Source organism: Leptonotus elevatus, chromosome 11 (assembly GCF_054856555.1).
Source record: "Leptonotus elevatus isolate MCC_2025b chromosome 11, RoL_Lele_1.0, whole genome shotgun sequence".
In the NCBI taxonomy this organism is placed as follows: Eukaryota; Metazoa; Chordata; class Actinopteri; order Syngnathiformes; family Syngnathidae; genus Leptonotus; species Leptonotus elevatus.
Genome location: NC_141249.1, coordinates 20,433,641 through 20,457,937, shown reverse-complemented (window position 1 = coordinate 20,457,937; position 24,297 = coordinate 20,433,641). Strand labels below are relative to the sequence as shown.

The 24,297-nt window shown below is 42.1% G+C and overlaps 1 protein-coding gene across 2 annotated transcripts in view; it reads right to left on the bottom strand.

Annotated features, from left to right (window-relative positions):
• nhsa (Nance-Horan syndrome a (congenital cataracts and dental anomalies)) overlaps window positions 1-24,297 on the bottom strand; it is a 56,341-nt gene that overhangs the window by 31,327 nt on the left and 717 nt on the right. The gene's annotated exons all lie outside the window — the stretch shown is intronic.

Below are 24,297 nucleotides of genomic sequence, written 5' to 3'. Positions count from 1 at the left end.
CAAGATCATTAAGAATTCAAACTCAAGCGGAAAATTTACACGAGTGTAGCTCACGCTTGTCAAATAACTGCAGTATTTTGTTTTTGAGCATTGATGCTTTGGGGCTGACGTTTTGTCCTGGCTGTCATCGGGCGTCTGACTTGACACGTTGTGTTTGTGTGCCTGTAAATGGCACGTTGCTGCATTGCACACATTTGTTAACAATGAGTAATGTCGGTGCAGACACATCACTCCGCACTTTGTTGACGCAAGGAAATGAGGTCCCGCTGGCTTGCCGCTTACGCTTGTCACTGGCTCGGGTGTGAAAAGGCCGCATTAGCGGCGCGACATCCGACAAGAATCGCGGCGGCGTCACACCTCACATTTCCTCTTGTTGCGCCGGCAAAAGTCCAGATGGATCTTGGGGTCACATCTGTGCTCGGCGGAATGCTACAAACAAAACCCGCATCCCCGAGGCCGATTGGCCAACGGATCGTCTCCTCGGCACCAGTCCGATCTTTTCCTGACCTGCGCCGAGGACCGTGACCAATGTTTTAGCCATGTGGGATGGCCGCAGAAACGTAAACGAGCAAAACAAATCTGGAAATGACTTCAGGCGACTTTTCACTGCGTCCGTTGATTTGTGAACTGGCATCAGGGAGTGATTTACTTATTTATTTATTTATTTTTTACTTTCCAAGTCTCATCATCAAATTTTGATGCCATGCTCCGCCCACATTTAATGGTATAGTCTTAAAAAATGGGTCATTCTGTATCATCTAGCAGTCTGGTAGGGCTTTCACTTCTTTCTTTTTTTTATTGATTGTTTTGGATTTAGAAGCATTTACGCTTGGGTGGAACGTCACTTTTGTTGTCAGCTTAATTCATTTGCATGCAGCATAACAGCTAAATGCTGATGCACCATGTTTGCCAATTCTCAAAATAATTGTTGATTATTTTGATAATTGATTAGTTGCTGATTAACCGATTAATTTGGACACCTCTACCGTAAGTGATACCAGCTTCCAATTGGGGCTCATTTTTGGCAAATTCCAGGGTAAAAGTATGAGCACTGGCATACCCCTCAAAATGGTTTCTAAAAAACAAAATGTCTGACTTCCCGCCTTGTATCTTTGACACTTTTTTTGTTAGAGCTCATATGTCTATCAAATTTTATTTTTGAAGCTACGTTAAATTCACACTCTTTCTATTTTAAATATTACCATGTTCCCAAAAACGTATTTAGACGTTTTTATGTTTTTCTTTATACAGAAGTCTTTGATGCAGCCTCAAGAGAATGCTTGAATCAATGGTAGTTATTACAAAAACGGTCAGCAGGTGGCAGCAGAGTATAAGAGATCAACCAGGGCCATGTTGCAAAAAAAAGCTATTATCCCCACTGTTTTAAACAGATTTGTGAATATTGATGAAACTTAGCTATATTCTAATGCTTTCTAAAATGGAAGAAGAGACTCAATTTTTTCTTTTAATGGGTTTCATGTTTTTATAGCAATAGAACACAATATTCTGTGGGCCTTGCAAAATCTGTCAAAATCCAGTAACACAGCCGGGAGCGAAGGGGGTTGCTTCAGTGAAAATGTCTGGGAAGTGAATGAGTTAATGTCCATCCAACCTCTCCCAGCTGACTTTGAACATGATTCGGGGTCCACCCTGGACTGGTTGCCAGCCAACTGCAGTTCTTTCCAATCAGCACTTGAAATAAATATTAAGCGAAGAAGCGCACATGTCACCGACGGTAAATTCACTGCCGACTTCAAAGCCTCTCAACCGTCGTACGGATGTTAACATTCCGCCTCCATCGTCATACTTTATACGTCCAGATGCTGCTATATAATCTCTTCAAGATGTTACCAGCTAGTATAACATTTTCAAACACCGAGCGCTTTAATGTTTTTTTTTGGGGGGGGGGGGGGGGAGATGATTTCCCTTTCGAGCCCACGTGCAAAAGCAAATTCCCGCGGTTGTAAACAAGACCGTCATGACGTGCATGGACTTTGTTTCTTAAGCGGGGTAAACACACACCAATAATTGGAACAAACCGCCAACAGTTGCAATATCACCATTCACCACTAGATGGCAGACATGGCTGTTGAAAGGCATCTTTCTTACAACTTTTCAGACATCCAAAATCTGTGTTTACTTGTGTCGATACAATACGTGAGACGGGCAACAACAACAACAAGTCAGCCAAACATTCCGATGATGTCATGAAAGCGACAAATACGGTTACATGCAAATATGCTGCTTTCAAAGGCGACGGACGGGCAGCTGCTTTCTGGCTCTCCATCTGTGAAACTACACGAACCACCAAGGGGCTTTGTTGCTCATTGGCAAGAGCCCCTGACCCAGGGTCAAGGGTGCCAATCCCACCGTAGCGACCCATTGTGAAAATATACACACGCTCGTTTTTTTTTAATGCGGTGATTTAGACCAGATGCCATTCCCAGCTGCAAATATGCCACAAGTGTGTGCGTGTGTACGGTACTCACTGGTTTGGAAGGGTTCGTTTTCGGAATTGGGAGGACATTTGATGAAATTTCAAATAATCCTAATGTAAAATACACAAACACACACATTAATTGCGTAAATTGACAAAATATAACTAGCTGTAGTAAAGGTGATTTTGGAGGCTTTTTTAAAAATATGTAAACTAGGTTAGATATCATATGTAACTTTTTAAATCACCTTTTTTTGCTGTAGGATTTTGTTGATATGTCTTCCTTTTTACCTGCTAAGGAGTTAGCTAGCTAGCTAGCACCAGGGGCTAAAGCCAAACTGTGGATAGGTTTTTAACTTTCTGGACCTGGATTTGCCACTTCTGCTCTTAACCGACATGCAAGCTAGCATGTAAGCTAGCTTATGTATCAAATATCACACATAAAATATGTTTTAATTTGAACTTTTTTTTCTGTATGATTTTGTTGATATTTCTTCCTTGTAATTGTCAAAACTTTTAGTTTTATCACATACATATTTTAAATAGAAATGATTGTGTCTCGTAACCAGCGGTGGCAAATCCAGGTCCAGAAAGTAAAAACCCTGCCACAGTTTGGCTTTAGCCCCAGGTGATAGCTAGCTAGCTAGCTAGCTAGCTTGCTCCCTAGCAGGTAAACGAGCACAATGGAAGCTAGCTAGCTACCACCTGGGGCTAAAGCCAAACTGTGGCAGGGTTTTTACTTTCTGGACCTGGATTTGCCATCGCTGCTCTTAATCGACACGCAACCTTGCTCCTAAAACCTTTTTAACGCTCTGGAGGATGAGAAAGAAATGAGTTACACGACTCCGTAGAAATGACATCATCAAGATAAGGTTTTTCTATTTGTCACTTAAACCAACGCAACCCTCTAACGCTTTCATATTTCATAACATACACAACAACATAACATGAGCTTTTGTTTTGTATTTTCTAGTTAAGCTTGTTCTTGACCAGGTAGCATCGTGTTAGCATTAAGCTAACGGACTTTCCTAGGGCAAAGTTATGTTGTTTCAAATACACAACATGCAACTCTCCTTTTTTATGTTTAGTTATCAACTGTTGTTCGTTGAAGTGAGTCGAGTTCACTTCTATATCCGACAGCGATCGCATCCCAAATTTTTTGCTTGCATGTCAAAACAAAAATGAGCTAAACGACAGCTTGCATCTTGAGAAACCTTTTGATTGGGTCACTCGTATTTCGAGGCACAGAAAGTGTACAGTTGATAGTTCTAACCATAAAAAAAACAACAACTAAAGAATGGCCAGATTTTCAAAAATGTCAGTGTCGAAATTCTCCTCCAATTCTGCAAAAAGACCAATAAGTGATAGGACAGAGACTAAATATTAGCCTAATGCTATTGCCAATAAATTCTTATGGCCGAGTGTCTCACATTTGGCGGCAAAAGAAACCGTTGGCCTCCCTCTGACGAGGCGTCGTCATAAATTACAAGGTGTTCCGCAGATAAGGAGGAACTAACCGCGGCGGTAAATCAGATCCGCCGCCGAGCGCCTTGGCCCGTTCCCAAACGTCTCGCATTCCGGCCGCCGACGTCGAGGTCGTTGAAAGAAAAGCGAAGGGAGGACGAGAGGAAAGATTACGCCGTAACTCCGAATGCCAACTAGCATTAAAAGTCGGCCGTGCCGCGCGTTTACGTGGCGCTGGATTCGGACGGCACACGTGCGGCCGTTTTATTGCGGCTTGGAGACGCTCGCCGACCCGTTTCCTTCAACTCTGATTACTTTGATAGTCATAACGTACGTCATCAACAAACATTTCACTTCAAAAACGCCACTTAAAAAAACTATTTAGTACTTAATTTAAGCAAAATGATCTTTAAGAAAAAACATAAAGCCCCACCAAATTTTTTTTAATTAGTGTCGCAAACTAAGTAACTGACGCCCACAAAAAAAAAAAAAAGTCAAATGATGCTGGCAAAGCATTTTTTTTCCAAATCATTGGCGAATAACAAGCGTACTGTTGTTGAAGAAGCCAAACAGGTTGAACAAAAGATTTCTTGGCAGAGAAGCGTGTTTTGCAACCATCAAGCAAGCATAACACACACAAAGGGAGTGAAATCAAGCAGCTTTGAACGTGTCCTCGCACCCTGTTTTTCCATTACCAAACCTTACAATAATCATCACATTTCCAGCAATGGGCCCTTGAGATTTTTGCATTATTCCAGTTTTTAAAGACCTTGTAAACACACGCAAAATTCCAAATATTATATATATATATATATATATATATATATTATTAGGGTTTTTCAAAACCTGCATTCTAAAAACTGTTGGGTCAAAAGTAACCCAATAATGACTCAAAAATGGACCGATCCACTTTATGGGTGAAATTTGACCAAACTTTCTGAATTGTTTTATACAAAATGACCCAATTTTTTGACCCAAATAAAGGATCTGACCAATATTTACGAGTTATTTTACACTAAAAGACCAATTACTTGACTCAAAGTTTAGTTAAATTGACCCAAGTAGAGGATCGGTCCACTTTTTAACCATAGTTGGGTTATTTTTGACCCAACTGTTTTTAGAGTGTGAATAAGACCCATGGGTTACCCTTTTTTGAACCTGAATATTTTGGCCATATAAACAAGTATCGGGGTACCTTTGGTTTGTGTTCTGCGCATGCTCTATTCACAAGGAATCTTGGTGTGAACTACTTGTACGTGCGGTGGCCATCTTACGTTGCCACTCGATGAACGAGCCTAAACCTCTTGTCTCTGCAGCCAGGGCTAGACTTGCACACACAAAAAAAAATCGGCCCTGGCATTTTGACTTAGGCCCGCTAGCCGGGCTAGCCCGACTCTTGCCGAACGTGTAGGACGTGTAGTCCTAAGGACCGGTCCTTCTAAATTGTGGGCCAGTTTCTTGTGGTGACATGTAGGAAAATAATAATTAGAAAGCACTGCATCTGCCCCAAAAGAAGCCGGGCCCACCGGGCATCTGCCCTGTACGCCAGATGGCCAGTCCAGCCCGGTTCTGCGGCGAAAATGGCAGACAGGAAATACACAAGCAGAGGTAAAGAAAAATGGCGAACGCAGGACAGAACCAGAACTCTGCATCCGAAAGGCCTCAAGTCTTGTGATTCATTGACTCTGTGGTGCTGATCCAAAGCCCGCGCGGCCCCTCCCCCTCGTCCTCAGACGCGTTTAAAGAGATCAGACACTCGTAATCTCCATTGTCCCATCCCGGACAGGAGATGGGGGTCCCAACCATGTCCCACTTTAACCGGCAGAGCCATCTGCGGAGTCACAGATGGCAGCGGCACCGGCGGGATGATTCCGGACGAAATATCCAAAACGCACGCATACACACGAAGAAGAGAGGCCGAGCCCAAGGAGGAGAAATTGCTTTCGCCGGCCGGCCGGTCGGTCCGAGTAATCCGTCTTGGTATGCGTTCGGGTATTTATGATGCTTTTAAATCCGTAATAACAGAGCGGCCGTGTTTCACACATAGCGAAAATACAACCTGGATCTCGGTCACATGTGTTTTGTTTTAGGGAATTTTCATTGCTGGCTTGTCAGAGATTAAATCAGCAACCGCATTGAACCGGTTTTTGTGAGAACGTAGTGGCTGATGTGCGCAGTAATTCGTATCAAACGGAACACGTTGAGCTCGATTTCTTCAGAAGGTATCGTCTTCATTTTTGTGCTGGGGAAAAAGTTTCGTTGACCGTGCTTGAGAATTTGAAGCGGCTCGCTCGCTCGCTGGGCGTTTTCTATCACACGCCTCATTTTAGTGACAAAGTAGACGAGACTTTCAGGTCTAAGTTGCGGCGCAAGGTGGGCTAACAATTATGGCGGATTTGATCCAGGCGCCGGGAGTCCGATTCTGTGCTGCGATGATGTGCGTGGTGGATGTCATCAAATTTCATTCATAAATCTGATATCGTCGCGCATCAAACCCTGTGAATCGTTGCAGAAATCAATTTATAAATTCTGTGAGCTTCTCCTGCGTTGAAGGGACTGAGGGGGAGTCGCTTCGATTGGCTGGGAATCAAGTTGGCTGTGTTCACTCACACAACATGCAAAAACATGTTTTTTTTACTGGATTTTGACAGATTTCGCAAGGCTCACAGAAAATTGTGTTCTGTGGTTATTCTATGGCTAAGAAAGATGAGAGAGAAACGTATTTCTATCTGTTTCCATTTTGCAGCACTTAGCATTAGATTATAGCTAAGTTTCATCATTATTCACAAATCTGGTTAAACAGCGCAGTAAACGGCTTTTTTTTCAACATGGCCCTGGTTGATCTCTTACACTCTGCTGCCCCCTGCTGGCCCTTTTTTTTTGGGAATAACTACCATTGCTTCATGCATTCTCTTCCATTCAGAGGCTGCATCAAAGCCTTCTGTATGCTCGAGCATAAAAAAAAAAAAAAAAAAAGCCCATTGTGTTCGTTCTGTTTTAAGTTAAATCGAATATTATACAATAAAGCAAAAGTGAAGCTTTCCTATACTGCCTTGGGTCATTGAAGGCATGAATTAATAGATGTCATCACTGTGATAAATGAGGCTGTTTTTTTTTGTCACGCTTGGCATTTAGTCTGGCAGCAATACAAACAGCAGTGCTATAAAAGCAGCACGCAAGACAATGACACGTCGTAAGGACTCTTGGAAGTCAAAGACTCCAAATGAGAGGCCACCATTATGTTCGGCCAAACGGCACATTTCTTCTTTTGGACAAAAGCGCTGTCGAGGTAACGCGCCAGACAGAAACGTGAATGGGAAGAATTACGGGCGGCTTTTACAAGTGCGACTGCACTGCAAAAACGACTGGTCGCCATCACAGCAGGTAAAGCCTCGGCTTCACGTTGAAGGTGAAAAACAGGAGGAGAGAACTTTCTGCCTTTTTGTGTCCGTAAATGGAGAAGCACAAAAACTTTTCAACGGTAGAAGTTCAAGCCAGCTGGCATGCGCAAAGAAATCCGCCTGAGTTGGGCCGGCCGGTCTGTCTGTCTGTCTGTCTGTCTGTCTGTCTTGCCTCTTGAGATTCCTTCTTTTTTTTTTCTGGCCCCCCTTTTTTGCCAGTGTTAAGGGGGCTCTGGAGGACTAAAAATCAGACTTGGCTGATCAGATTACAAGCAAAAAGCCTTCAGGAATGACACGTACTAAATACACGAAGAATGCACCGAGAACGGGATTGACGGCGAAACCACACGAAAGCTGACCACACATGTTGAAATCTGAGGTTCTTAAGTACGCACCCCCCCCCACAGGCAGACATTTTGACCGTACATGAGCCTCTCTGGTGAAAGCATTTAGCGCGGTAGTCGTCTTCAAATGAGCCAATCGAGCAAACAATGAGCTGAACATTGGCGGACCGGGCAAGGTTTGTAAAATTGCTGCTTATGTTAAAAAAAATTTTTTTTTTTTTAAATATATATTAAAAAATATATATATATTAAAAAAAATAATAATAATAAATAAAAGGACAAGGTGCTTGGGCTTGTTATACAAAAAAATGCACAAAAAGTCATTACGGACGTCCGGTTTCAATCTGGCAATGCAGTTACCGATGTTTGCTTACACTCTGGCAAAGCCGTGTACTCTTCAGAAATCGTTACCAAAGTCTTACATTACAGTGGAAATCGTTATTGACGTCTGGTTACACTCCGGCAAAACTGTGTACAACTTTGACAGTACAGTAGAAATCATTAGCGAGCTCCGGTTACGCTTTGGCAGTACAGCGAGACTCGTTACAGAGTCGCGTTCTTGCTTGAAATAAAACAAATTCTGCCCCTGAAGCCCGTTTTTCCTTGAGCCTCGTGAACTTTGGCAGCCAAGTCAATCATGAGCGGAACCACAAAAAACGTCTTAATAAGACATGCCTGAAAAGACACAGAATGTCTGTCAATTTGCTTTGAATTGTCCATTCAAGGGTCATTGAGGCTTTTTCCGGGGGGTCCTTTAAAAGTGGACTTGGCCTGGAAGAGATTTTTGCCCGATTGCTACCAAACTTGAACCACGTATGATTGATAGACATTCAATAATAAATTGGGAGCAATTTTCAATTTTCATTTTTCATTGCTTGTGGCCAGAGCCCGGCGTCGCCATAAAACTTGAAACTCTAATAACTTAACTGCCCCAAGGTTTCAAACGAAACGGGCTTTTTTTTTTTTTTTTTTGGAAAATGTTGGTCAAACTCCAAGTTGTGTTTGGGGCGCTAAACTTTGGGGGTTTCGCTGTATTTGTGTGCACAGAAAGTGAAAGTGTAATGAAAGCCAGCCGCGGGTTTGGGGCCAGCAGATGGAGGTCCCGCTTGCTTGGCTGCAAATTCAGGTACTTTCCTCCCAGAGGGGGGGGGGGATGTATACCCCCCCCCCCCCCACGACTACACGCTACGTTGACCTTCCATTAGTTGTGTGATGCAACTTTACTCTCTTACATTTCCCACAGATGATTTGCCTTTTAAAGCTTTTTTTACAAGATCAAACTCTCCTGGATTTTACAGAAAACGAAAATTGCAAAAAACTAAGATCCTGCAGATCAAATGCTTGGGATTATGGGAAGAACTTTTTCATGAGAAGAGGCGTAATACACCTTTGTGTTGTGCCATCAAAGGATTATTCAAATCCCGGCTCGGGATTGAAGTCACCTTTTGTTCTTTGGCGACGGCTGATGATCCCCTCCCCGCTTCTTCGCTTCTTCGCTGCCGCCCCAAAGCCTTCTTCATAACTCTACCGGAATAACTTCTTCCCGTCCCGCGGGATTTATTCCTCACTTGGCTCCAAGGTAAACAATCCCAGCAGCGAGGGATGCGTTATGCTCCCAAAAGCACAGAAACACAGAGAAAGTTTCGTTTGAGCCCTTTCGGAGTCACTGCATTTATTTGATGTCCCCCCCCCCCCCACCCCCCACCCTGATTGTAAGCGGACCAAATACTAACCCACAGAAGTCACACAGTAGAGCCCCTAGGAGACTAACCCTAACCCATTATCCAGGGTTGGGTCATGGGGGGCCAGACTTCCCTCTCCAAGGCCACTTCAACCAGATCCTCTGGCGGGGATCATCCCTAGGACAGCCAAGAGACATGGTCTGTCCAGCGTGTCCCGGGTCGACCAGTGGGACATGCCCGGAACACCTCTCCAGGGAGGCGTCCAGGGAGGCGTCCGAACCAGATGCCCAAGCCACCTCAGTCCCTCCCGGATGACCGAGCTTCTCACTCAACCAGTTTCAGCAATTAACATGATGTTTGGTGGACATGTCAATCATAACAGGACACGTGAAAAAGTCTTAAGGACCCATGCCGGATTTTGAACAGGAAGTTAGCCATCTTGGTTTGAAATGCCGTTTTGGGCTAATTCCACGGTTTTAGTGAACTCCTGTTTACGGAATCTGCCCAAAGGACCCCCAATCAGAAGAATCCTCGACAGATAGGCAGACAAAATTAAGAAGCTTGGATGCTAATTTGACAAGGCGTCTGCATTTGATGGTCATTTTGAGGCTTCACCATGAAAGAGGGACAATTTAGTGGATGTGCCTTTTTGGAAGCTCACAAAATTTGGCGGACTTGTTTATCACAACAGAACCTCTCAAGTCTCAAAGACCCCGTGTCTCAAATTGAGCCCATTTTGGTTTAAAGCAGCCACTGTGGGAAAATTCCAGGTCTTCCTCTTTGAAAACGCTCATTGAGGATTCGCCACCATGTTGTAAAATAGAAGAAAAAAAGTCCCTCTCGTGAGATTGCCAAAACAGGCTAACTGAATAATCCTAAAAAGCCCCGCGGAAAATTGAGGCCATAAACCTAGTTTGTCTCAGTGAGACAAGAAGTTCACCAGCCATTCACAATCTTTACAGCTGCAGTTCATTCTACACGTTCTTTGAGAAGGACAATAAGACGTCTTGTCCGATCGCTCGGATGTCACAAGTGGAAGTTCCCTCCGAGGGCGACCTTTGCGCCGGTAACTGGATCTTCCCATTCGTAGAAAATGAAAGTAAACATTCGATTGCTCGCAAGACGCCAGAGAAGTTCGGGAATGGCGAGCTCAATGTCTATTTTTACACATTTCCTAAAAACAACAGCAGGCATTATTTTTTTTGTCCATTTCGTCCTCACAACTCCTCTCAAAAATATTAACACCAAAGTGATTCAAGCGAGACGACGACAAAGCATCCGGCTGAATGAGAACATAATGGCGAGCAGGTCATCCATTATTTTCTCCGCCCCAGCGGGCCTGGGCTGCCAGCGGGTTTGGCCGAATACCAAAAATGAAAAAAAAGAAGTGGGATAGCAAGAGAAAGAAGAGCGACCCGAAAGCATGCACGCCAGTCGGAGAAAAGGAACGAACATGCCCGAGGGGGCCCGCAGAATAAAAGATGAAGGAGGAGGGTGGAAAGGAAGCAACAAAAGCCCGAGTAGAAGGCGGCGCCGCCGCCTCGCCTCGCGTGCGCTTCACTGCACAACAAGCCCAAAATGCGTCCTCTCGCGCTGACCTCAGGTTAATCCACAACTTTTATTGCTCCCTCAAGCAGGACAATCATCAACATAAGATCGAGTATTTGACGTTAATATTCGGTAGCCATCGGACAAATTCTTTGAAGGAGTCGTGGAAACGGGCAAAATGACCCTACTAAGTAAAATGTAAATTCTTCTTGAGGCTTTTTTGTAAGGGTGGGAATCTTTGACTGTCTCACAATTCGATTCGATTCCAATTTTTGGGTCTGCGATTTGATTCAGAATTTCTGATTTGAAATAATTTCATTGACAAGGATTTCTGTTTCAATTTATAGATGTGCAAAGAATCGTCATGATCTACTCCAGTCTGGTTCGCGAGACAGAATGACAAATGGAGACATTAAAAAAAATTTTTTTTTTTAAATTAAACATTTATTAAGTTTTGAATTGTAAGGATAGTACGTTTTTTTTCTCCACAAAAACAGCGTCTGCAACTGCTACTCTATGTAGCTCGCTAATTTGTATTCACTTTTACATTATACAGTATTCTGCCCTCCCTGAGCGGACTGAGTTTACTAGACGACTAGTTTAGCAGACAGCGACCACTCCCTCAAAATGAGTCCAATGGCTGGCACCCGTTTCACCCTGTTCCGTTCCCACTGACCTTACAGAGTGGACGATTAAAGCAGTGATTTGTTTAGCTTGTTTCCCGAACGTAGCTAGCTAAGGCTAACGCACAATGGAAAGTGCCATCGACTCGCTAACGCTAATTAGCGCACAACTCGCGGCACTTTTAAATCGCTCCAAAGAACGGCTTTTCATACAAAACGTTTCAGGAAGGCATGCAGAGAAGCATCTTAACGTTACTCCACGGCATATGCTCTTCCTACGCTGCAAAAAAAAAAAAAACTTTTATTGTAATAACTTGATAGTGACTTTTTCCTTCTACTCTCTAATGCGGCTACAACTTACCAGTGTATCAGAATGCGCGGAAACACACTGCCCCTAAGTGGCCAAATCGTGTACAACATTAGCAGCGCTCCCAATAAAGGCGCACACAAAAGAGGGCGAGACAATATAAAATAATTTCTTATTAAATTAAATTATAAATTATAGAAAAAAACTAAAAAAATAAAAAAAAAAATTAAATTATAAATTAATTAAATAAAATAGATTTTGGGACATTTAAAATCGATTCTGAATCGTACTGAATGAGAATCGCGATTCTTATGGGAATCGATTTTTTGGCACACCCCTACTATTTTGTGGGTTTGGTTTGTGTGTCTCATGAATGACAAGCCTACCAAATATCTTGTTGCTCGGTGAAACCGGCATTTTTTGGCCAGATGTTTTCTTATTTCAGGCAAAAACTTGAATCTAACAACTTCCACTCTACTGCCAGAGGTGGATTCTAAAGTTGTGTGTTTTATGGGCGAGTTGTCAAACTTGTGAATTGCGTGAAGCCTTGGAAGCGCGATGCGTTCAAAGGCTTCCGTTGGGCCTGCCTGCAGTGACGAGAAGCAGAGCGAGCCCCCGAACGTGCGTATGCGGCTTTGAGACGCGGCTGCGTAAACACGCCTCGACTCCCACTCCGGCGTTCGTCTGACAAGTGAGGAAGAGCAGGAACACGCGACTGATAACAACCATGACAGGGGCCTGAAAATTAAGGACTGGACCCTAAATAGTCATAAAAAAAACAATGTTTATCGTCAGTAGAAAGCTTTTACATACAGTGGTAACCTTGGCTTATGAGTTGAGTTCGTTTGGTGACCACACTCATACCTCAAATTATTTTTGAGTTTTGGTGGGCGTGACTAGCGTGAGTAGACCTACAAAAATCATGATACCTGAAAATCAGCCATTTTGGTTTGAGAAGACTCATTTGGCCACTTCAAGGGATCCTTCAAAGTCGGACTTTATCCAATTGGTACTAAATTGTACCCTAAGGCGGGACATTTTGACGACTTGCCACAAAACAATAAAGTCGAATTACTCCACATGTTTGAAAATTCTGCCTCCGAAACCAGTTTCACTGAGCAACATGAAATTTGGTAGGCATGTCCATTATGAGTAGACCAACAAAAAAGTCTCAGGAAGCCATGCTTAAAAATACACAGGAAACCATCCGCGGGTTATTCTGATGAGTACATTTGAGGCTCTTTTGGGGCATTTCCGACAATCTTGTTGTCGTGATTTGTCTGATTGCTAACAAACCGGACACTTTTATACGACGCAAATGGGTAATGAAAATAAATAAATAAATACATTCTGGAATTGATGACAAGCCATAAAACGTGAAATTCTAATAATTCAGCAATTTAGAAAAAGTTGTCCTCAAAGCCAAATTCACTGCATGAAATTTAGGAGGCACGGTAACTGGTAGTGATGGCAAAATGAAGCGTCATGAAGCACTTGCGATACTTTTTGACTCCTCAAGATGGCACTCATGATTCAAAGATGCAATGCAAATGTAATCCACTTTCATTGCACTTGCCTTTATCTTTAAACCAAGAGCACCATCTAGAGGAGTCAAAAAGTATCGCAAATGCTTCATGAAGCTTCATTTTGCCATCACTAGTAACTACTGGCCGTTTGCCATTTTGAGTTCCGAAATGGCGATTTTAGGGTCATTTCAAACTTTCACATCGAGTCCTGTGATGTGAATCTGGCATTTGTCTTTTGGCTGCATTGGATCTTTATCTACATGTGAAGCTATCTTCTTCCTCATCTTGATGAAGAGGTGTGGGGGGGGAGGGGGGGGGTAGCTGTCACGATGACTTGACCCCCAACCTCAAAAGCTTTCTGACCTGACCCCCCCTCCCTTCACAACACAAAAGAGCAAACACGGACGCCCTCCATCTTGCGGAGTGACCAATTAGAATGGATTTGGTCTTTGACAAGATGGTGAATAGCCGACAGGTCAGCGGGGCGTCAAATGGCGGTGCGAGAGGCCACATCATTAAACTGTCAAGTCAATGACTTAAACAAGCTCGTGCTTCATTTTTTTTTGATGTTCTGGTAGCTGCGTGAAAACCTCGAGAGCAGCGTGAAAACCAGAGGTCACCAAGAAAATCCGAGGGGTCCCGTTTCTTTGGAATCAGAAATCCATTTCAGATTTGCCTGACGACCCAGATTTCTCAACCCTTGCTCCTTTTTTGGACCATCATTTCCTTGCAACTTAAGGTCAGTTTCAGATGTTGTCCGACTGCCCAGATTCTGGACTATTGTTAAACTTTTTTGACCATATTTTCCTGGGTCACTTTCCAAGATCCTGGACTTTTCTACTTTTGGACCATATTTTCATTGGTGCGTCCCGAGTCCTTCAGTTGCTCAGATCACGGATCATCATCCATTTTTCATGCGTTTGACTTCCGATCTGTTCAAGTTGCGGTACTGAGAAACTCCAAATTGTCCGGGAGTTAATCTGTCAGTCGGCTCCTCTCCAAGTATTCAAAAACCAAATCAAACTACTGTCCAAAAGTTGAACAAGAGGTCCAGAATCTGGGCAGTCAAACAACTCAAATGGCAAACTAAAATTTACAAGGAGAATATGGCCCAAAAGTAGAACAAAGGGGCAACAAAACTGGCCAGTTGAGCAACTCAACTTGAGAACAAACCTAAAATCCTAAAAGTCAAACTTGGCCCCAAAGTAGAATAAGAGTTCACAATCTGGGAAAAAAAACTCAAAGAACGTGTGTTCCAAAAGTGGAACAAGGGTCAACAAAACTGGCCAGTTGAACAAGTAAAAAAAAAAAAGCCAAAGGTTCTAACTGAAACATGATCCAAAGGTAGAACAAGAGTCCAGAATCTGGCCACTTGACCAGCTTGAGAACAGACCTAAAATCCAAAGCAAAACATGGCCTCAAAGTAGAACAGGAGTCCAGAATCTGGAGAGAGAAAAAAAACCCCTCAAAGAACCGATGTCCCAAAAGAAGAACTCGAGTCCATATTCTGGAAAACTGCACCAAGACCACACGTTTGGCAAACCCAGCTGAGGGTCTTCTTGCATTTACACTCTTCCGCTTGCTTTCGTCTGAAAGCTCAACATTGTCCGCCATGTTTTCATCTTCCGGAGCGGTCGCCCGGCTTCAGCCTTTTTTTGTCTGCGACCGCTTTTGTAAATCCTGCGTTTGTTTGGATCTCGCTCGCCTGGCAGCTCAAACTTGCAGCGCGCCGTTTATGACGTCCCCCGCGCTCGCATTCTTTTCCGTGGCAACCTGAGGAAATATTGACATCTCGGGAGGGCAATAAAACTATTGTGGGGCCCCTTTTTTTGCTTGTTTTTTTTTTTTTGTCTTGCCGCTTGTTGCCGGGAGCAATTCAGGCCCACCTGCGGGGAAGGCGGCTTTTAAAGCGATACCATCGACCCGCCCGCCTCCGGGAGATCACAAAAGACGCAAAAGGTGAGAGAAAAGATAAGAAAAAGCTCCATTTTATGACTCGGATATCTGCGGGCGAGAGATTAGGCGGAAGTGAGAGATGATAACGCCGAGTCGCCATCTCGAGAAATAGCAGTAAAGTGGTTTTTATGAGCAATGACATCATTCGCCATTTCTTGTTTCACTTTCTGTCTTCATTTTTTTTTTTTTAAGAGCTCAGTATTGTTCATTCGGAAATGTCATCATCATTGCTCTTTTTTTTTTTTCTTTTTTTTTTATATATATATATATATATTTTTTTTATTTTATTTTTTTATTTTTTTTTGTGTGTGTGTGGGTGAGTATGTGTATGTGCGTGCGTGCGTGCATGCGTGTATTTGTTAGCTCACCAGAAAACCTATTAGAAAAAATCTCATACCGTTCACCTAAACCGAACACCAGGAGACCCGAGGGGACCGAAGAAAACCAAGGAAGGTGAAATCCAGCACCGACCAGACACCCCCCACCAGAACTCCTCCCCAGCCCAAGAAACATCCAGACCCCAACAAATCCAAAAAACATAAAATCAGGGAGGCCTCAAGAGACCAAAGGAGAGACCGAGAAAACTTTCTGTCTTCAAACGTCTTGAGGGAGTTGAGAAGTTTTGCTGAACAAGCTGGGCGGCGGCGGCGGCGGCGAGCAAACATGCCACCCGGCATTTTTCAACAGGAAGGAAGCGCGTGTGAATTTGCGGCCTTCGCCATGCAGGTGTTTAGACTGGGATTTGACTGGAATGTGAACCTGGATCTGGCGGACCGAGAAAAAGCCCTTTCGTCGTCAATCATCCCGCCCTCGTTGCATCGAAAGCACACCTGGACGTTTTTTTCATGGGGGTGAAAACGCCTCACGCGGGCGCCGGTTCGCGACTGCCCACATCCGCCACGACGTTTATCTTCAGGGTTCGGATCATGTTTTGAGAGCCCCCTCGGAAGAGCTGGACGAAGTCTGGGTCGGGATTTGGGATTGGACACTAGTTCTAGTTTTGGGTCTAAATCGTCAGCATTTTGATTTCTGCCCAAATTCTGGACTCTTTTCCGACATTGGACCACATTTTGTTTAGAATATTGGATGAGTTTCGAAATTGTTTGGCTGACCCGATTTCTGACTCGTTCTATTATTGAGTTTTCGTCCAACTGCCCAAATTGGGGACTCTTGTTCCGCTTTTGGACTCCATTTTCATTGGTATTTTAGACCAGTTACTGAATTGTTTGACAGACCAGATTTCCGACTCTCGTTCTGTTTTTAATTTTTTGTTCAACCGCCCAAATTTGGGACCCTTCCTCTACTTTTGGACTCCATTTTCCTTTAAAAATTTCAGGTCAGTCAGCCAGTTGTTTGACTGCCCAAATTCTGGACCCTCTCCCTACTTTGGACCATATTTTCTTTGGAATTTTCAATCAACCGTCCACATTCTGGACTCACTTGATCTATTTTCTGCTGCTGCTGCTGATGATGAAGATGAAGATGATGAAGAAAAAGTCCTCTCAAGGTCAATCATCCCACGATCTTCACATCAAAAGCGCGTTCGGATTTAATGGCGTCTTGGGAGTTCAGTTCAAGGCTAAGATGGTTTTGCTAGGTTTCTTATCCCGCACTGGTTTTTGTCTTTGTTTTTGTTTTTTTGTGGTCTTTCTTTCGAAGAACCAGGAGGAGGAGCTTTTTGTTCCCACCTGCATTCCGACGAAGAGTCCCTTGACCGCTTCAAAACACAAATGTTAGTCTGGACCGTCGAAAATATACACACACAAAAAAAAAAAAGCCTCTCTGGGAGGGATTCCAGATTCAGGCCCCATCTCGGAAGCACTTGCTCCGGCGGAGGGTCCCGCCGCAGGAATGTTAGTAATCACTCACACGTTTCTCGACCAATCCCCCCCCACCGGGCAATTGAAATCTTCAACCTTGCCTTGAGCGGAACACCCCCCCCCCCCCTCCCTCACTTTAACTCTACAACAAGCGCACTTTGCAAATTTAGCGAGCACGTGTGGAGGAGGGCAAAGTCCTTGAAGTAGAAACCCGCCCCGGGGTTTTCTGGTCACTGGCTTTTTTGAGAACGCTTGACTTGACAGGAACGCTTCACTGGCAAACACTTCGAGAGGTCGCCGAGGATTTTTTTGCTCGGTCATACCGTGGACCTTGTGTTTACTCCGCCCCTCAATACTCGCACATGCTTAAGTGTAAACCTATTTTAAACTTTATTGCCCGTCCGCAACTCTCGCTTGTCGCATAACAACAAGTTAAGAGTTTACGGGAAAACTGACACAAAGAGTCAAACACACATTCAACTCATTTGCTCTCAAAAACGTATAAAAAAAATTCTCGAGCAACTTGATACAGCCTCTGAACTGAAGAGAACGCTTAAAAGGTGTGTGGTAGTGGTAGTTGTTGCAAAGCAGAGTATAAGAGATCAACCAGGGCCATGTTGCAAAATGGCTCTTTTCCCCACATTTGTGAATAATGAGGAAACTTAGCTATATTTCTAATGCTAATTGCTGCAAAACGGAAACAGATACAAATATACTTTTTTTTCCCGATGAAAGAAGAGACTCTAATCTGTCTTTTAGTAGGTTCCATGTTTTTATAGCAAAAGAACACAATATTCTGTGGACCTTGCAAAATCAGTCAAAATCGAGTAAAACAGCCGGGAGCGAAGAGGGTTGCTTCAGTGAAAATGGCTGGAAGTGAATGAGTTAAACACCAAAATGTTCAACCGAACTATATGACAATAAAAGTCAGCTCGCTTAAATTAATGCCAACATAGAATGAAAATTTTCATCGGTAGGCTAACAACAATTAGCATAAATGTTACACAATTCTAAACCTTCAAACAACTGCTACTTTCACACACAGAACAAGAACACAAAAACAGAGCATAGACAAATAGAGAGAATTAAACCGTGATGATGCAACTCGACCATAAACTTTTGTCTAAAAGAAAGTCTGCTACCTTAAAAAGCAAAATAGACGGGCTAGCAGAAAATAGCATCAATGTTACGGAAATTCTAAACCTTCAAACAACTTCTACTTTCACATGGACAAGCAACCCAAAAACTGAACGCACAACATGAATTGCTGTTGGGGACTCCAGTACTCGTTGGACGCCTTCTCTGCCTCTTCTCGTTTCTTAATTAGGCTGCATGTCTTCTCGTGCTGCCCGCTACGTTGTGGCACAATGTGGTACTACGCTAAAGGCGCATAACTCTATCGTGTTTACTGTACAAAACCAAAAGAAATTTGCGATATGGAGAGGCGTGACTGAAAAAAAAATAAATAAATAAAAATAGAGAAGCTGCACTGTCAGAATGTTGCGTACGATCCCACAGGAAGCGGCGATGACATCAGTGGAATAATACAAACACGTATCAAGGCTGTCTGGGCCCAGTCAACGTCTGGGAAGTAAGACGAAGGGCAGGGGGGGGGGGGTGGGGAGAAGCTGGCTTTGAAAGGCGCTCTGTAATTAACTAAATCAATGGCAGGTTGTCCGGACCTGCAGAAATATGCCTGCGATAATGAAAGAGAAAAAGATCCTCGCATGTCGTAAAAAGGCGCAAGATATCCGAGGGTGCGTTCGCCTGTCAGCATTTTTTGTGTCCCATGACTGAAACGTATCGTCTTCATGGGCGGATTTACACTTACAGGTCAAAGAGATCAATTCACATTTCAGGCCTGGATATGATTTTTTGCAAATTATTTGTATTTTTTTTTTTTTTTGAAATGCACAACTCCTGACCCAAAGCATACCACATCATTTGTCAAACATTTATTTATCTATCGCTGAAAAGGAACATCGCACAAGCCAAAACATACCACATCATATGTCACACATATTCCTATCTGGGAAGGAACAGTTATGATCCAAAGCATACCACATCGTCTGTCAAACATTTATCACTCCATCTATGAAACGGAACAATCCAAAGCATACCACATCATATGTCCAACATATATCTTTCTCTAACGGACCATCTCAAGCATACCACATCATGTTCACTATCAATGAATCAAAAGACCTAAAGGAAGACTTTATGATCCAATGCATACCACATCACGTTCAACATTTATTGTGCAGAGTTACGCTTTTCCAGGCAGCCAAAACTCCTCCTCTTCCGTGTCATCCCGGCCCGGAAAAGGCGGCGGGGAACGTCGCGACGGCGCAGCGGGACAAATGAAGCGGCACGCTCGCTCAAGACAGCGGAGAAATGTATGCGGAACGTTGCGTAACACGCACATACACACGACATGAACGGAGAGGGAGACCTCTGCCAAGGCTGGACAACGCCTTCGATTCGCACCGTCGCCTCAAGAGTCAAACGGAACGTCAACAAAAGAACACTCAAGCAACAACCATGAAAAAGATTTAGCACTCCAAGTAGCACCATCATGACAACATTATTTTATTTGATGAAGTACATGAAATACTATTGTGTGACACAAAAAAAAGATCATTTTATGGTGTACTCATTACTATAACTAATAATTGGGAAAATTTATAAATAAACCATTCAGTGATCTTTTTTTTTGTATTATAATTGGGAAAATTAATAAGGAAACCACAAAGTGATCTTTAAAAAATAAATAATATTTTTCTAATAATTTGGAAAAATCAATAAGCAAACCATAAAATGATCTTTTTTTTTTAATTTGTACAAATTTTTCAAATAATTGGGAAAATTAATAGGTAAACCATAAAGTGATATTTTATTATTATTTTTTTTTTTTATAATTGGGAAAATTAATAGGTAAACCATAAAGTGCTCTTTAAAAAATGTAATTTAATTTAATTTGTACCAAAAAAATTATAATTGGGAAAATTAACAGGTAAACCATAAAGTGATCTTTTATTATTATTATTTTTTTAATAATTGGGAAAATTAATAAGTAAACCATAAAGTGATCTTTTTCGTGTCTTACAATAATATTTCATGTACTTAAATAAAATAATTTGGCCACGATGGTGGTACTAAGAGTGCTAATTTCCTTTATTTACATTCATGTTAAGATATTTCAAAAATGTAAATATAGTTATTCTGTAAAGATTTTTCTTCCAAAATAACCGATCAATTGTATGACGCAAGTCATGATCCAAGGCATACCACATCATGCTGAATGTCCCAAATGTATCTATTATGGGCAAGAACAATCCCGATCCAACGCATACCACATCAAACTATCCAAGATCCGTCTCTGGAAAGGACTACGAGCCAAAGCATTCCGCATCATTCTGAATTTACTTTATACTATCTAATCGAGGGTTAATTTCACACTGAATAATCCAAAGCATACCAAAAATCTTTTTACAGACTTTCATGACAATTCGGAATGTTACAAATATTCCTTGCCGTCTCTATTTCGACGGCCCATGCGAGAAGCTGTTCACTTTTGGGACAGGAATGTGCTGAGCTGCCAGCCGTGTGCTCCGTTTGGGGAAAGCCACGTAACCTAAAACCCGGGACGGACGGACGGACGGACGCCGTCTGGCCAGCGCAACGTCCGCATGTCTGTCCAAACACGTGCCTGATTGGACGTTTGCCAGACGGCCTTCTTCCAGCTTCTTTGGACTCGGAGTGTCATTTGAGCCGAATCCCTCATGGGAATGCGACCCAACACCAGCGGACCGATTCAAGGTTCGTTCAAATCAAATGGAAGCTTTTTTTTCCCTTTTTTTTTTTTTTTGAAGAGAGCCTCGCTTGCTCACTTTGTAAGGAAACTAAAACTAACTAATATACGATGTGCATAATAATCATCTCTTAATTGGTTGTTAAAGCTCATCATTCAATAATCAAATGAACTAATTGTTAAAACACATTCGAGAAAACTGGGAATTCTGAGTTTTGCTGTTGTGGGATGCGCGCAGCAATAATAATCGATTCATTGGCATCCTTCTTAATGCTGCATTAATCGAGGAAAAATGCACAATATACTATCACTCCTAATAATAATAATATTAATAAAAATATGCTAATTTACTAAAGTATACAATTTATTGATAAAACATGTTAATTGCTGCATTCACTAGACTAGGATTTTAGAAATTTTCTAACTCGAACTGAGAAAAATGCCTTGAAGCTAGGATGTGAATGATAATAATAATATGATAAAATACATAATCGATTGATAGATTAAATATTTGATTATTAAACGCCCAAATTTATGAACGCATTTAAAAGAACTGGGAATTTTTGCAACTTCAAATTACTGTAAGAAATCTGCCATCGCGTTAAAAATGTTGCGGACGGATGTCATGTTTTTAAGTTTGACTTATAAGTGGGATCTTTCCGATTTACCAGCAGACACAAATGCATCATAAGTGCAGGTATGTGCATTTCGAGTTCTACCATTTAAGAAAAACAGGAATAATCCAAGCACTTCATTCCAGACAAAAATGACAAATATGTCCTTATTCATTAGTTCCATGGATAAATAAGCGCAATTCTAAAAGTCCCCCAACCCCCGTGCCCTCATTTACACCGATTGTTATGCAGATGAGGCACGGCCCTGTTTTTTAAGGATATCAACCTTTGACAGCGCACACACACACGCACAAGCACACACACACACACAACCCGACACCATTAATGTGAAAGGAACAATTAAGATTAATTAGGCGACCTTTTGCAGCCGTTTATCGGTTAAGCTCGCACGTACACAACAACATGTGCCGCGGTGTGTTAGCCTTTTGCGGTCACTCCGCTACTCAAATCAAATCAAATCAAGAATTTTCTCAATTTTCACAAGTAAATTTGCAATCGCTCATGATGGAAGCAAAAGAAACCTGGAAAAGGTGTTGGATCGTTTACATGACAATCACACAAACATCACCAGGGGAGCCTGAAAACTGAAAAATGCTAACAAGCATAGGCGAGGGCTAAATGGCTCTGATGCAGCCACAAAACCCAGCACACCATATTATACTTGCCAAAGTGGAATATTCGATTAGTTGCCCTCGCCTCTGTTGACTAAGATTAACTATTTCCCGACTATAGCATTAGCATAATATTAACGATTTCCTGACTATAGCATTTGCATAACAACTATTTCCCGCCTATAGCATTAGCTTAATAACTATTTCCTGACTATAGCATTAGCTTAATAACGATTCCCTGACTATAGCATTAGCTTAATAACTATTTCCTGACTATAGCATTAGCTTAATAACGATTCCCTGACTATAGCATTAGCTTAATAACGATTCCCTGATTATAGCATTAGCTCAATAACTATTTCGTGACGATAGCATTAGCTTAATAACTATTTCCCGCCTATAGCATTAGCTTAATAACTATTTCCCGACTATAGCATTAGCTTAATAACTATTTCCTGACTATAGCATTAGCTTAATAACGATTCCCTGACTATAGCATTAGCTTAATAACTATTTTTTGACTATAGCATTAGCTTGATAACTATTTTTTGACTATAGCATTACCATAATAACTTTTTTTTTTACTTCGGAGGCATCCAGCAAGTTCCTGAAATTTCAGGTGGTTGCGTATTTTTCTAAAGCCAAGAGATGCTCAAGTGCTTCCCGCTGTGTGCGTGTGGGCTTTACCAAACATAAATACACTCTCCCTTCGCATAGACCCCGCCCCCTCCCCTTCACTGTCACTAGTGTGGGGGGGGGGGGGTTGCTTGGTTTTAAAAGAGCCAGGCATGACCACATGCTGTGTTATCTGGGTCATGAATTCTTAAACGGCAGCCATGCAGAGTTCAACCTGTTTACTTGCATGAATGCCACAAATAAGAGAAGGCCGGTCGGACACGCCTCTAAAAAAAGTCACGTGAAAAAAAAAAAAAAGGTGGATTTTTCACATAACGTCCAACGCCGGATTGATTACTACGTATACACTTATGACTGTAGTGCATCACATCATTGTGTTATTGCAGGACAGGACAACTTTCAAATCATATTAGTGGCAGAAAATCAACCAAATGCTTCTACTTTTCTCTGAAACATTGATTACGATCTATAGTTAATCATTTGATATGGGAAAAAGGTGGTGAGTCGGGTTCCCCGTTGTGGTGCATACAACACTCTGTTGGGTCAAAGGTAACCCAATTATGGATCAAAAAATGGACTTTAAGGGTCAATTTGACCCAACCCAAAAAGTTGGGTCAAATTGACCCATGTAGCAGATCAATCCATTTTTGACCCATAGTTGGGTTATTTTTGACCCAACTCTTTTTAGAGTGTACAAATAATCACTGCTCAAGTACAGTTCAACTGTATTTAACTTTTACATTTAATACATTATGAACAGTTTCTTTTTTTAAGCTTTTATACAGATACATTTTTCCACATTTTATCTGTATTACATTTGAATAGAATCTTGATTTATAGTCGGGTTGTCCCGATCCGATCGGCATGATTGGAAATCGGGGCCGATCATGTGATTGTCAGATGATCGAAATCGGCTGGAAAAAATATAAGAATAAACATATTTTAGTTCTTTACTTGATTTGAGTTACTGCTAATTTACAGCCATATAAAAATGTATCATTTTGGGATACCTCTATTAAAAACAATAAAAAAATAAATAAATAAATGAGATAATTAAGACCATTTGAATGTGGTCTTCTTTTTCAGGACTCCGCATTGGCAGATACTCAAAATCAAGTCACTTGGACTCGGGTGCAATTTTTTTTTATTAATTTGGGACATCCCTAATTTTTTTTGTTTATGTCTGGTGAATTTATACGCGTAGTTGTTTGGAGCTCCAAATCAAAGCTCTTGAAGTGTGCAAGATGACTGACAGCGCAAGTCAGACTTTCGGTCACTGATTGGTTGTTTTTCCTCAGGTGCGGCTGTATTTTTGTTAAGCAAATTTAAAGGCAAAACCTGGTACAGAGATTTTCAGATTTTTTTTCTCAGAACAGAACACTTGGGGGGGCCTTTGATGTTTCTGCTAAGTATTTATTTTAGGTGATATTGCTGTAAAGAACGTGATACAAATATCTCATAAGATATTTTTGGCCTGAGTCAATTTCATTTTGTCG